At 41.9% G+C, this 12,635-nt stretch overlaps 1 pseudogene; it reads left to right on the plus strand.

Annotated features, from left to right (window-relative positions):
• Nucleotides 1-12,635, plus strand: part of LOC137235796 (uncharacterized) — a 601,114-nt pseudogene that overhangs the window by 297,537 nt on the left and 290,942 nt on the right.

Below are 12,635 nucleotides of genomic sequence, written 5' to 3' on the forward strand. Positions count from 1 at the left end.
ACATATTTAGCAGGCGAGGCTCAATCGACCCAAATCTCCTCATGGAACTAGGGGTGGCGTGGAGCAGGATGGCCTAGAAGGTTTAATGTGGTCATATAAATTGTTTCCGAGACCTTAATCGTGCTTGTTACCGGCACTTACCGGATCTATATCCGGCAAAGGACCATCAACATCGATAGCACGCCCTAAAACATTCGGGGAGTGTCTTAATACAACAACAATCACTGCTCCGATATGCGAGTGATGAACTTTATCTCCTTTACTAGGGATGACAACTATACCTTATAGCCATCACCATTTGCGAGAGACCGCAGCTTTTGCCAATGACTGCACGACAACTTAAAAGAGCAACCGAAACTCTTTTTGGCTGGCGATTCAATTTTATCCCAATGTACTTAAGCCTATCAAACAATACCAACTGTACTGCTACTTCATTGAGCTCTGAATTCGACATTACAATATTTCGCAGATTCGTTTCCAGTTGGCGGATGTTTCGGAGGTTGTTTATTTGTTATTCCAGTACTTCTTGAAAATGTTTAATATGAATTATTAATTTAAATGTTCAGTGTTAGCCTTTGAATAAAAGTCCGCAGCTTTACCACGTCGGATATATAAGTTATCGAATTGAACTAGGCCTAAGCTGGGCTAGTAAGTTGTCGTGGAAGCTCCATGTGGAAGAGAGAGCTAAAAAGGTAATGTATGCATTCAATAGGAGGCTAGGATACACGGATATTACTATAGTGTCTTTCAGGCGGCAATCGTAGCTGTGAAGAAAGCATCAGGAGCTCTAGAGAAGGCGTACTTGAGTTACAATCGAGTCAATATTTATTAATAGTCAGACTGACATTAAGACAATTATCTCACACAATTCTTCAAATAAATTTGTTTTAGAATGCAAACAAGCATCGGAGAAACTTAGCTCTGTCCGGCCATATATCTATACTGCATTCCCGGTCATAAGAGAGTAAAAGGAAACAAAACGCCGGTGAGTTGGCAAAGGAGGGTAAAGCACTCGATGAATCAACCGTAGACGCCCCAATCTAATTGGGAGACATTAAAAGCAGACAGGAGCTGAAATTTATCGATCAAGCAAGTAAGCCGTCGAAAGATGCGCGAGGCTGCAAATGTCTAAGGCATGTGCAAATCCTACGGTATCAAAATTACAAAGGTGCTCATATTAGAAGACTTAAGGATCATGAGGGGCATATCAACTGTATACTGCCTTGTGGCGTCACGTGCATATAAATTAGATCTCGTCAGTAACAGTAGATGGAGTATGTGCGAGCTGCAGGAAGAAATAGGTAAGCACGTGTTGTGTTCGTGTCCGGCGCTACCGAGGTCAAGCCACCAGCTACAATGGGCTGCAAAATTGTCACGCCTCGAGGCAGCTATGAAGCTAGTTCCAGAAAGAGGACGCCATTATTTTTTAACTTAAGTCCTGGTACCTAATTGGGGTCGAAAAAAACCTGAAACACTATGGATATGCAGTTTATGCGAGGACTTTATTGCCCGGCCAGTTCAACCTAACCTACCAATAGTGGCTGCCAATTTTATCAATAAATGTAATTGCATAACTTTAGGCGCAGTTATAACAGGCTACAGCTGCAAATAGAATTGCCATTTTTCCCCTGTATAAAATATTAACAACAAAAATGTCTACTGGTACACATAGGCCACCTTCGCTAAAACCAAGAGAACGAAGCAGAAAATAGTTTTACAATAATAACAAAAGCTACCACCGCCCCTTCTCCCATAAAGGCTTTTATTTTAATACTTTTTATAAAACTTTTGCCATTTATTTTGCGTTTTGAGCTCGATTTGTTTTTCGTTGCATCACCGTTGGCTGAAAAATATGCGGCCAAGCGGAAATTGCAATACAACTCTGATGTTGAAATATCGCTACACTAACAAAAAGGACCACGTATATGTACGCAAACAGGAAAAAGTTTTTTTGCCGAGCCATAGCTTGTTTCGTGGTAGCGAATATTACGCTTCGCTGCCTTAACAACGAGTTTTGTGCGCCACATATGATGCCAACAAATGCAACACTGCGCAATACAGCAGCTGCTAGTAATTTGTGTTGGTGAAAAGCAAAAAGGGAACAAAATAAAATGATTACATACGCTCTTTTTAGTAATGAAAGCTTCAATATTTTATATGGCATACAAGTTTTAGGCAGCCTTTGGTCATTGGATAAATGTAGCTTGTTGTTGTTGTTGTTATAAAACCTACAGCCGATAAAAATCCATTAAATAAACGAGCCAGTGATGTGGTTGAGTGATTGTGACAGCGATTTTGATAGTGGTGTGTTAAATAACGGTCGGTGGACTTATTGGTTAAGTAAGATGGTTTGGTTGCTTTTAATTAAATTACGAAAACCTTAAAAATAAATGTGTACATGCTTTGAATAAAGTTAGGCTATTGGAGCAGATTAGGTTAGAGTGGCCACCAGTGCACTTAGGCCCAAAAAGGCCCCATTGTGGTGCCACGTGGATCTCACCAACGCCTCTAACACCCCTCACATTATGGTCCACCCCTGTTGAAACAGCAAGTTTCCTTGGTCTCCCGTTAGAGCATATTGATGACAATTTGTGATCGGATGCACCTATTGGATGGGGCGAAGCACTGCTACAACAACAACAACAATAACAACGATAGAGCTCCGGATGCGTAAATTGCCATAAGCCTTCTTTTTACCACCCTCAAACCGTTCCACTCAGCAAAAAATGTGTGAAACGAAGGTCAGTACTCCAAGCGAGATATCCTTAGGGGCTGTGGCGCTGACCGCATACTGGCGCTTGAACACAGTGGGCTATCTTATGCCTGTACGATATACTTCCACCTTCAACCCACTAGTCGCCCTATAGTGTGCTACTGGCACAACTTTGCATCCCCCACAGAGGAAGCCATCGTCTTAAAATCAGTTTACTTAGACTGGTTACAGACGACTATCTCCTTGCAGAAGCAACCATTGCCAAGGTAAACCATCAGCCTACATAACCTGTTCGTTAACACCGACGCTAACATCCACATCACTGACTGCCCACTTTATATATCTGCTAAGCTCTTGCCGTCCAAGCAACGCATACAACTAGCCTTGACTGGCCTAAGTTCCCCCAGCGGGTTAAGGGGCTTAGAATATACCCTCGGTAGGTATGCCTGTCGTAAAAGGCGACTAAAATACCAAACTGATTCAAGGGTTGCCAGCGCAATATATAGCTTCTCCAACTAGCACTAAAAGACTTTGTTTTATTTAGTGAGGGGACTTGACCCTTTTTTGACTAAATGTTACCTTGCCTCAGTTGTGGCTGTGGCCTTGTCGTCAACAACTAGCAAAAAATATCTCAACGCCGAACAAAATGTAGTTTCACCTTGTGCCTAAGGGTCAGCATTAAAGGAGCAGCCTGAAAAAAGCCAGCGAAACTCTTAGTTACAACATGCATCCATACTCAGTTTGTTTGAACTCAGTAACAAGGTCCATTCGAGAGATAGCTTGGGTGTCGTGTTTCGTTTATACCCCAACGATTCAAGGGGTTTAACAGTCATTTAAACCCTTAAACTCAAAGATTCGAGAGTTGACGAACATTCTTTTTGCTGAACTCGAGCTGTTACCGAAAGGTGCTAAAATTGGAGCCTGCCGGATTTATTTCCGGTGGAAGGACTTCCCATATCCAACAACAACCACCCAAATGAGTACTCAAAGGTTCGAAAGATGAAACAACAGTTTCCTTTCGGTGGCACTTTGATTCAGCTTAGAGCATGGTCTGCGCCTAGAACATGTGTGATCACTACAGATCGGGCAAAATAGTTCAGAGGGGTCTGAGATTATTCTCTCCTGCATATTTGTCTAGCAACCTTTCTAGAGAACCTTTTTTTCGTTTTTAATTTTGTCTATTTCGTTGCTATTCCCGACATTTTTAGTGTATTCAGCCAAGTCTAAAACGAGTTTCTTCTCTTTCTTGCAGGTTTATAATCAACAGGATGTATCTTTGCCAATAACTTAGTAGGCTCATCTCTGCGAGCGCCGAAAATGCCAACCTCCATGCCAAGCTGCCCGCTGTGCGCAGTATATTACTTAATGGCTGCATAACAAAACATTGGTCAATCTAATCACACGTCACGGCAACATGAATATCGAACAGCAGAAATACGCCGTGCAATCAGCGCCATCTGCGGCGCTTCTGAACGACAGTGGTTACACCAATGGCTATGCTACACCGAGCAGCAGCAGCTTAACGACAACCTCGGCGGGTGCGTCAGTATCATCGCCTACGTCAGAAACAATCACATACGCGAACATACCAATAATACCACATGGGCAGCTGCCAACATCCGCTTCACCGCCGCTACCACCACCACCATCTACGATAACAATGATGGGTAGCGCATCTAGCTGTGTGGGTGGCACGAGTTCTTTTAAAACACCATTACTACCCATGCCAACACTTGAGGATATCGAAGGCGGCTTGCTAGCAGCCAATGGTGTCTCAAACAGCACACCTGCATATATGCCCGTCGGTATACTCAAATATCCCAGCGCCGCCTCAGCAGCAGCAGCAGCTTCAGTAGCAGCAACACCACTCAGTCTTCCACCCCCAACGCCGAGTATGTGTGGCAGCGGGATAGGTCCAGGCCCACCAAACGGATCGCCTACGCTACCAAAACCACCTACTTTAACGTTATCTGCCTCAGCGGCGACAAGCAATTATTTCACTGACACCGATATTCCAGCGTCCCATGCTCAAACGCAACCACAGCAGCTAACACCACCCGCCACTCTAGCATATTCAAGTGAACTTTTACAGCATACAACGACAACAACACCTGTAACGGTACTCTCAATGCAACATTCAACGCAACAAACGCTACAGCAACCACCTCCGCCTTCGGTCGGTCTTCTCAAGAGCACTAGTGGTGTTACGTTAGGTGTTAGTTCGAGGGTTAACATTGGCTCAGCACTTGGCAGTCATCCGTCGGGTCGCGGCAGTGGTATGGGCAGCTCCGCAACTAGTGCGGCGGATACTAAACGTTCAACGAAATGTTGCTGCTGCTTTGGCAATGAAAGTTCGTCATCGTCAACGAAGTCGCAGCAGAAAAAACGGCGAAAACAAAAGGCACAATCAATTTGGTCTGCGATTATAACGAATCTGGGGATTTGCGCTTTGCTGTTGGCCTACACGTTGTTGGGTGAGTATGAAAACATTTAATAAATACGATTTCGGCATCAAAAAAGATAAGACCCTCAGCGCCTTTGAACCGCCAAAGTCAAAGCATTCTTGTTCTTAAAGTTTGGAGTTAAAGACTACACTTTGAGTTGCTTATATTAAACCATTTTTGGATTCCTGCCATGTGGACTTTCCGCCTTCCCAACCGGTTTCCTAGCTCCCGTGCTAATTAGTTATTTATGCAAACGAAGTAGATTCCTAGCTTGAATCTCAAAGCTCATTTTCTATCATCCACTGCAATCTTTCCTAAAAAAAAAATGACTGTCTACAAATTTCAAGCATTTTTCGTTTTTAACAACGCTACAAAATCCTTCCTAAAGCAGTGGGGCCAGTAAAGCAAGCACTTTCACTTCTCCCTAAAGACTGAAGGCGAAGAACATATACCGAAAAGTATCCTCCGTTTCGTTCTCAGCTAACTCGGAAGGACGGAAAATGCCACCTCTTCCTCTTCAAAGGCAGGAAAGCAAGTAAAGCCAATACTTATACTTCTGACCCAAAGTCTCATAACTAATCCTAGTTAAGTCTAGGCTAATGTACGATAAATCATCCGCCGTCTCATGCTCCGACAACTAGGAATAGCTATAAATATGGAACGTACTCTGTTGTCTCATAGCCTCACACCTGATCCTAAGGAATGCTGAGCAGAGTCGCTAAAACTGTTCATCTTCCTCAAGACAGGAAAGCCAGTTAAGCTGATACTCATACTTTTGAAACAAAGCCTTATACTGATTCTAGCGAAGGTAGGCAAATGTATAGTAAATGCTTCACCGTCTCAGCAGTAAAGACAGAAGTTATACACTGGCCAACATTCATAGAAATATAATTGGTCGTCTTATCTTCTTCAAGGGAGGGCATGTGAAGCCATCACTTACAGTTCTAGCCTAAAATTTCATAACTAATCCAATCGAAGGCACCGTCTTGTTCTCATCGAGTCAGGAAGGGAAGTAAAGCCAGATATTACACAACTCACACAAAGCCTTATACCCGGTCCTAGCAAAGATAGTGATTCCTGGGCAGAGTCACAGAAACCGCTCCGCCATCTCATGCTTTTCAAGACATGAAAGCTAGTGGAACCAATAAAGCCAATAAGGACAATACTTATATTTCAAACACAAAGCCTCGTAACTGATATTGGTTAAGGCTGGGTCAATGCACAGAGTTGCTCCGCTTCTCATACCCCACAAACTGCACTACACTACTTACCCAAAGCCATAAGCATTCCGCTGTCCTATACTTCTCAAGGCCTTATATCAGATTCTAGCGAATGCAAATCGGAGGTACTGAAGAAAGTTCTTCTATTGGCATAAAAGGCAATTAACACAAAAGTTACACATGTAACCCAAACCCACAACGAACGTTAGGAATAAGTACTATGTAGCAACAACATTTGAGTGTTCTCCTGACCATCAGGCTGAGTAAGATAGATTTCATTTTGCTGCCAGAGTTCTCGGACCAGTTTCTAAACAGCGTATCTCAAAACTGAATCAAAGTTTAACAAAATGTGTCTTATATTCTCCGCCAAGGAACCCAACCTATCTCATTCTACTAGCCATTAAAATTGAAAGTTCAGCAACAATTGCAATTTATGTAGCCATACACACACACACACATGCATTAATCAACAATTCAACATTTTTGCATACAAATTACCATTAATTGAGTATATCGCTCTACTGCAGCTTCGAATATTTTCTCAATAAGAATGTGTTGTTGTTGTTACTTTTGCGCCACATTGAAGAACAGAGAAAACCATTAAAACGAGTACGTGACATTCGAAGCAATTAAAGTGAAGCTGTGAAGTGTAAAAATGCTGAATGTCTTAAAATTACACAAAAGTTCCGAAAACGTTGAAAGGCTAAGAGTAAGGAAGGACGTTAAGAAGAGAGTGGGAGGAGAGTAAGGCATACAGCAAATACTAAATATACCAAGAACAATTTATGCTTAGCCTTAACACCAAGTCAAATGGATAAAATTAGTCAACTCACACATACATACACAAGCACGCACGCTGACCCAACAAGTCAATATTAATGTTTCCTTAGTCCGCAAACCAGCCATTCTATTTACAGTTTAAGCAAACAACATCCAATCCATGTGTAATAACGATTATGTTGTCTCAAGGACTTGTGCTCGCTTTCGCACGCTTCCAACGTTAATTAACACTTACAAGGACTTTAAACTTTACACACACACACACACACTCATTGACACACTTAAAGCGACTAAAATACAAAGCTCTGGACTTCTTTGTGTTTTTAATTTTTACTTTTTATATTGTATGTACTTCAAATACAGTTAGCTTTTCATTGTGTGGTATATACTTTAATGAGTTTGGGCAGGATTTAAAAGTTACAAGTGTCCGGAAACTGTGGTTAACTAAGCGCGTACAAGGGTAAACTAAAAAGTAAATGGAGTGGACGAAAAATTCTCGAAAAGTAGTGGAAGTGGAGCATGCCCAGTCGATGCGTGCTGCTTGTGAGAGCGCCATCGGTAATCGCTGATCCCAAAATCTTTATAAAGATTATGAGGACATCTTCTAGACTTACGTAGTGCAATAGGCAATGCGCTTGACTTGCCTTCCAAACAAGACAAACCAAAAATGATTTTGTGTTTATTCTAACATAATAGGGCTGTCATATTACTTATGCTTTAGTCACGGTATGGAGTAACTAATACAGAATGTAAGCAGAAGCGTAATCGTTATGAAAGGAAGATTGGTTGTAAGGTACTATAGATGATATCTAGGTTTGTAGATGAGTTATCAATTTTTATCGACAAATTATCGAAAAGTTATCGATTTACTATCGAAAATTTATCGATTAATTATTATCTAAAGTTTATCGACTTCTATTCGGAGTATTATCAATTTGTTATCGGCGTGTTATCGATTCGTTATCGAAAATAAATCGATATTTTTTATTAAAAAATAATTGATTTAATATCAAAAAGTTATCTGTAGTTCATCAAAATGTTATCGATTTGTTGCCGGAGTGTTACGTGCGCCTGCATATTTACAAATCCAACTTCTCAAGTAATTGGAACTCACTTCTTCTTTTCAAATCCGCCATATCCCACTGCACAAGTTTTAACACTAGAGCATCTTTGGGCAGCTCCCCGATTTTTTTGGAGCATATGGGTACGTATTTATCTTATCTAAAGCGACTTGAACTGATGACTTGGATGAGCAAATATCACTATGCTAGCTCCCAACGGGGAGGGGGCTTAGAATATACGCCGTCGTAAGAGGCGACTAAAATATCCAATTGACTTAGGGTTTGTATAGCGAAACCCTTTCAAATGGATGCCAGTGCAACTTATTGCTTTTTTAACCCAATTGTCAACCTCACCTACCCGTGACGAATCCTGTTTCTTGTGCAGCCGAGGCGCTGGTGACCTCAAGTTCCTCATAGGGACAAAATGGCTTAGAAGGTTCAATGTGGCCATAGTAAGCCGTTCCCGAGATGGTTGCGCTCATATTTTAATGGCACTTATAACCGTCACGTAGCGGATGTATTTTCGGCAAAGGACCATAAACAACGATAACATTCCCGTGAATTGATTTCTCATGCTACGTCTCACTTTATTTTTGCACAAAAAACGCATAATATTCACCACTATTCCCAGACAAAGTGTCAGCCTTAACAAAACAATAGGCGACTACTACATACGTAAGCGACTCAAGTTAAAGAACAGCTAAGCATTTATAAATTCTCCGCTTCTGTGAGCGCCGCATATTATTTTTCCAACTCAGCATTGCATGGGCTTTTACAGTCCGTAGCTTATTATAAATCCTTCGGAGAGCAATGTCAGGATGCAAAACACTAGGAGTTTTCTCCAGAGCAAAAAGAATAATGTATCCCTCACTCACACGAGGGAGGCGATGCTGGATCATCTGCAGTCCGATGAATTCAGTTTTCTAACAGTGATCCTCAACTTGTCTTTGTACACCCTTAACATTTCTGAAATATTGTTAAATTTTGTAGAAGGTCACTTGAACCTTTGGGGAGTGTCACAACAACAAGACATTGCCATCCGTTTGACTCGTCGGTGTAGAACAACGCAATCTATCTCGAGAGACTCACGTTGCACTGCTAGTTTGCTTTAGCCACTGAACTCAATACCTTCTTACTCTGTTGGAGTTCTTGTCATATCCACGCCAGCTACATGTAGAGTGACCAAATACAATACGAAACACCTCATCATCTCATCAACGTTCAATCATGTTTTGAGTGGCTTCTAATATCGGAACCGTATTAATTCTGGTATTAAACGTGAGACTGGATAATGGATCTCCAATATGAAAGTGTTTGCCCTCTTGCATATATAATGAGAGCAAAATTATGCTATGGAATGCAGATCCCAGGACTGTATGTAAGTTCTAACAGTCTTTCGTTATGAACTGCAGCCCCTTCTCGGCTATTGCAAGTTTCTCTACAATCGTCTCTTAAGAGATTTTTAGGGTGAAAACCTCAGTAGCATCTAATATCGACCGAAAAGTCTTGTAAGAGTTTGAGCTTAGTAAATCTTGCGACTTCTTATCCAAAAGCCCAACCATCGTTTGTACAGAAGGTTAATAAGACTTTTAACAGTTCACAAGCGCCTGCCATAAATCTCCTGCATTTCTTCGATAGAGAAACTAGAATCAACGTGTAGTTTGATATCAAAATTCTAATACGAAACACTACATCTTTGTCAGACAGTCTTTCCGAGCAACTTTGTTCAGAATGCCAACCAGATAATCTACCGCCACCCCGAATACACTTTTACCCTCAGCCCCACTGAGTCGCAAAACTCAACATAGTTTCATCAACCGTATTCCTTGTTCAAATAGCCCTTCAATAGATACACATAAGGTAAAAAAGTACCTTTCTAACTCTTAAAACTCCTGCCTTTGAGCCAGGAGTAAATTTTTTCCATACACCAAGCCACAAGCTTGAATGAAAGCAATATTTCCTCAGACAAGAATGATTTTCAATAGTCCTAAGTTGAAAACTGTTTTATAGAGACCAATTATAAGCCACCCTCGTAGCACTGCTTTTTCAATTGACTTTTTTTAGCAAACTTAACAAGCAACAAAATTAAAGATAAAGGAAAATAAATGTAAGGCGCGATAACCTCCGAAGAGATCTAAGGCCGAACTTCTCTTCCAATTTGTGTCGTGCTCCTCTTGATTTTCCCTACAAATAGCCCGGACGGCCCCCACATATTTTATGCCGACTCCGAACGGCATCTGCAAGGCAGATGAGTTTTCACTGAGAGCTTTTCATGGCAGAAATACACTCGGAGCGCTGGCCAAGCACTGCCGAGGGGCGACTCCGCTTCGAAAAATGTTCTTCTAATTTTGATTTTGCTTTTCCCGGGGTGTGAACCCAGGGCATACGGTGTGGTAGACATAGCACGCTACCATCACACCACGGTGGCCGCCTAAAGATGGCACCAGTAATATTTGAGCTGATGCACGACATTACAAATATGAAAGTAAGACGTGGACAACATTGTGCAAGACCTTCTCTGCGGTTTGTTTTCGTTTTGGCTCCGTTCACTTAACAAATATAAACTGAGATATATGTGTGTGTGTATTTATCTTTGGATATGTGAATTTATATAAGTAACTTATCAACTTGTATCTTCTCTTGTGTGCTTGGTAGCAGTAGCACTAACTGCATATTCCCTTGGTTGCCCTTTAAAGGACAGTGTTTTGAGGTGCAAAATCTGGTAAGCATTTTTTTCAATCTTCAAAGTAATTTGCTTTCTGGACGTGGTTTCTAGGATCTATCCATATTTTACAGAACCATGTTGTTAATGGGGAATGATGACGATTATAGAAAAAGAAACTCAAAGTTGAACTTTTCTGTCAGTATTTCTTGACGGCGCATAAGAAAAGCCACAGGTGATGCCCTCCTCAACATACGTAATGTATGCCCTACATGCGATATATCCCCACATAACACCAACCATCTTTTCAGTTGTAATATGGAACCTACGCCTCTAACACCAATCTCCCGGACCATGTTGAAACAACCAGTTTCCTTGGACTCTCGTTAGAGGACTTTCATGACAACTTGTGAGTGGTCGTGCCCATTGAATGGGGCGAAGCACTGTTAACACAACAACAACAACAGGTAATGCCCTCTTCCTAAAAAGTGTACTAGAGCTATAACTCTGATCTTAAAGACTACCAGACCTTACAATAACTTCCGTTAGAACAGAGCTCACAATTTGTAAGTTATTCTCAAATTGGTAATAATGCACAACTTCGGATCAACCTCCTTGCTGAGTATCAGTACGGAGTGTATTTTTGTCATCTTGACTGACTTGTTGTTGTTGTTGTTTTAGCGATAAGGTTTCTCCCCGAAGGCTATGGGGAGTGTTATCGATGTGATGGTCCTTTGCCGGATACAGATCCAGTACGTTCCGGTAACACAGCACCATTAAGGTGCTAGCCCGTCCATCTTGGGAACGATTTATATGGCCAAATTAAACCTTCAGGCCATCCCTCCCTCCCCACCACCAAGTTACATGAGGAGCTTGGGGTCGCCAGACCCTCGTCTGTTAATGAAACAGGATTTGCCGCGGTTAGGTGAGGCTGACAATTGGATTTGTGGAAGCTATATATTGCGTTGGCAACCTGAAAGGGTTGCGCTACACAGCCCCTTCAATCTGGTATTTTAGTCACCTCTTACGACAGGCATTCCTACCGCGGGTATATTCTGACCCCTAACCTGCTGGGGGACTGAATGACTTATTCTTCTTCTTCTAAATTAGTAACCACAGTTTTGATTTGAATGACATAAATTTACGGTGTGTATTTATGCAGACTATTTAAGTAGACGCGATTTACCTTCTCGGTATGTTCAGCTACCAAGCACTATAAAGGTACTAGCCCGACCATCTCGGAAACGATTTGGTATGACCACATGACACCTTCTAGGCCACATCGCCCTCCCATCCCCTAGATCCATCAGGAGTTCGGTGTCGCCAGAGCCTCGGCTGTTAATGAAACAGGGTTCGCCACCGGTAGGTGAGGTTGACAATTGGGTTGGAGAAGGTATATATTGCGCTGGCAACCCCTTGAGAGGGTTTCGCTACACAACCCCTTGAATCAATTTGGTATTTTAGTCCCTCTAACGACAGGCATACCCACCGCGGGTATATTCTGAGACCCCTAACCCGCGGGGGTCATTGGGTACACTGATTATGCTCAGCTTGTGCAGCCGTGCAGTGTAGATTTTTTGATGTCGACACTGCCATCTCTAGCAGAGTACATTGACGTGATCTCCTTGTGGAAGCGAGGTTTCGCTTGGACGCATATTTACTCGAGTAGAATCTTACACTAAACACTAACCAATCTTGGCCAGCCATAGAATATTGAACTTTGAAATATTAGGAATGTGTAATGTTAAGTTTTCC

This window comes from Eurosta solidaginis, unplaced genomic scaffold, assembly GCF_040869045.1.
Source record: "Eurosta solidaginis isolate ZX-2024a unplaced genomic scaffold, ASM4086904v1 ctg00001022.1, whole genome shotgun sequence".
Classification (NCBI taxonomy): domain Eukaryota; kingdom Metazoa; phylum Arthropoda; class Insecta; order Diptera; family Tephritidae; genus Eurosta; species Eurosta solidaginis.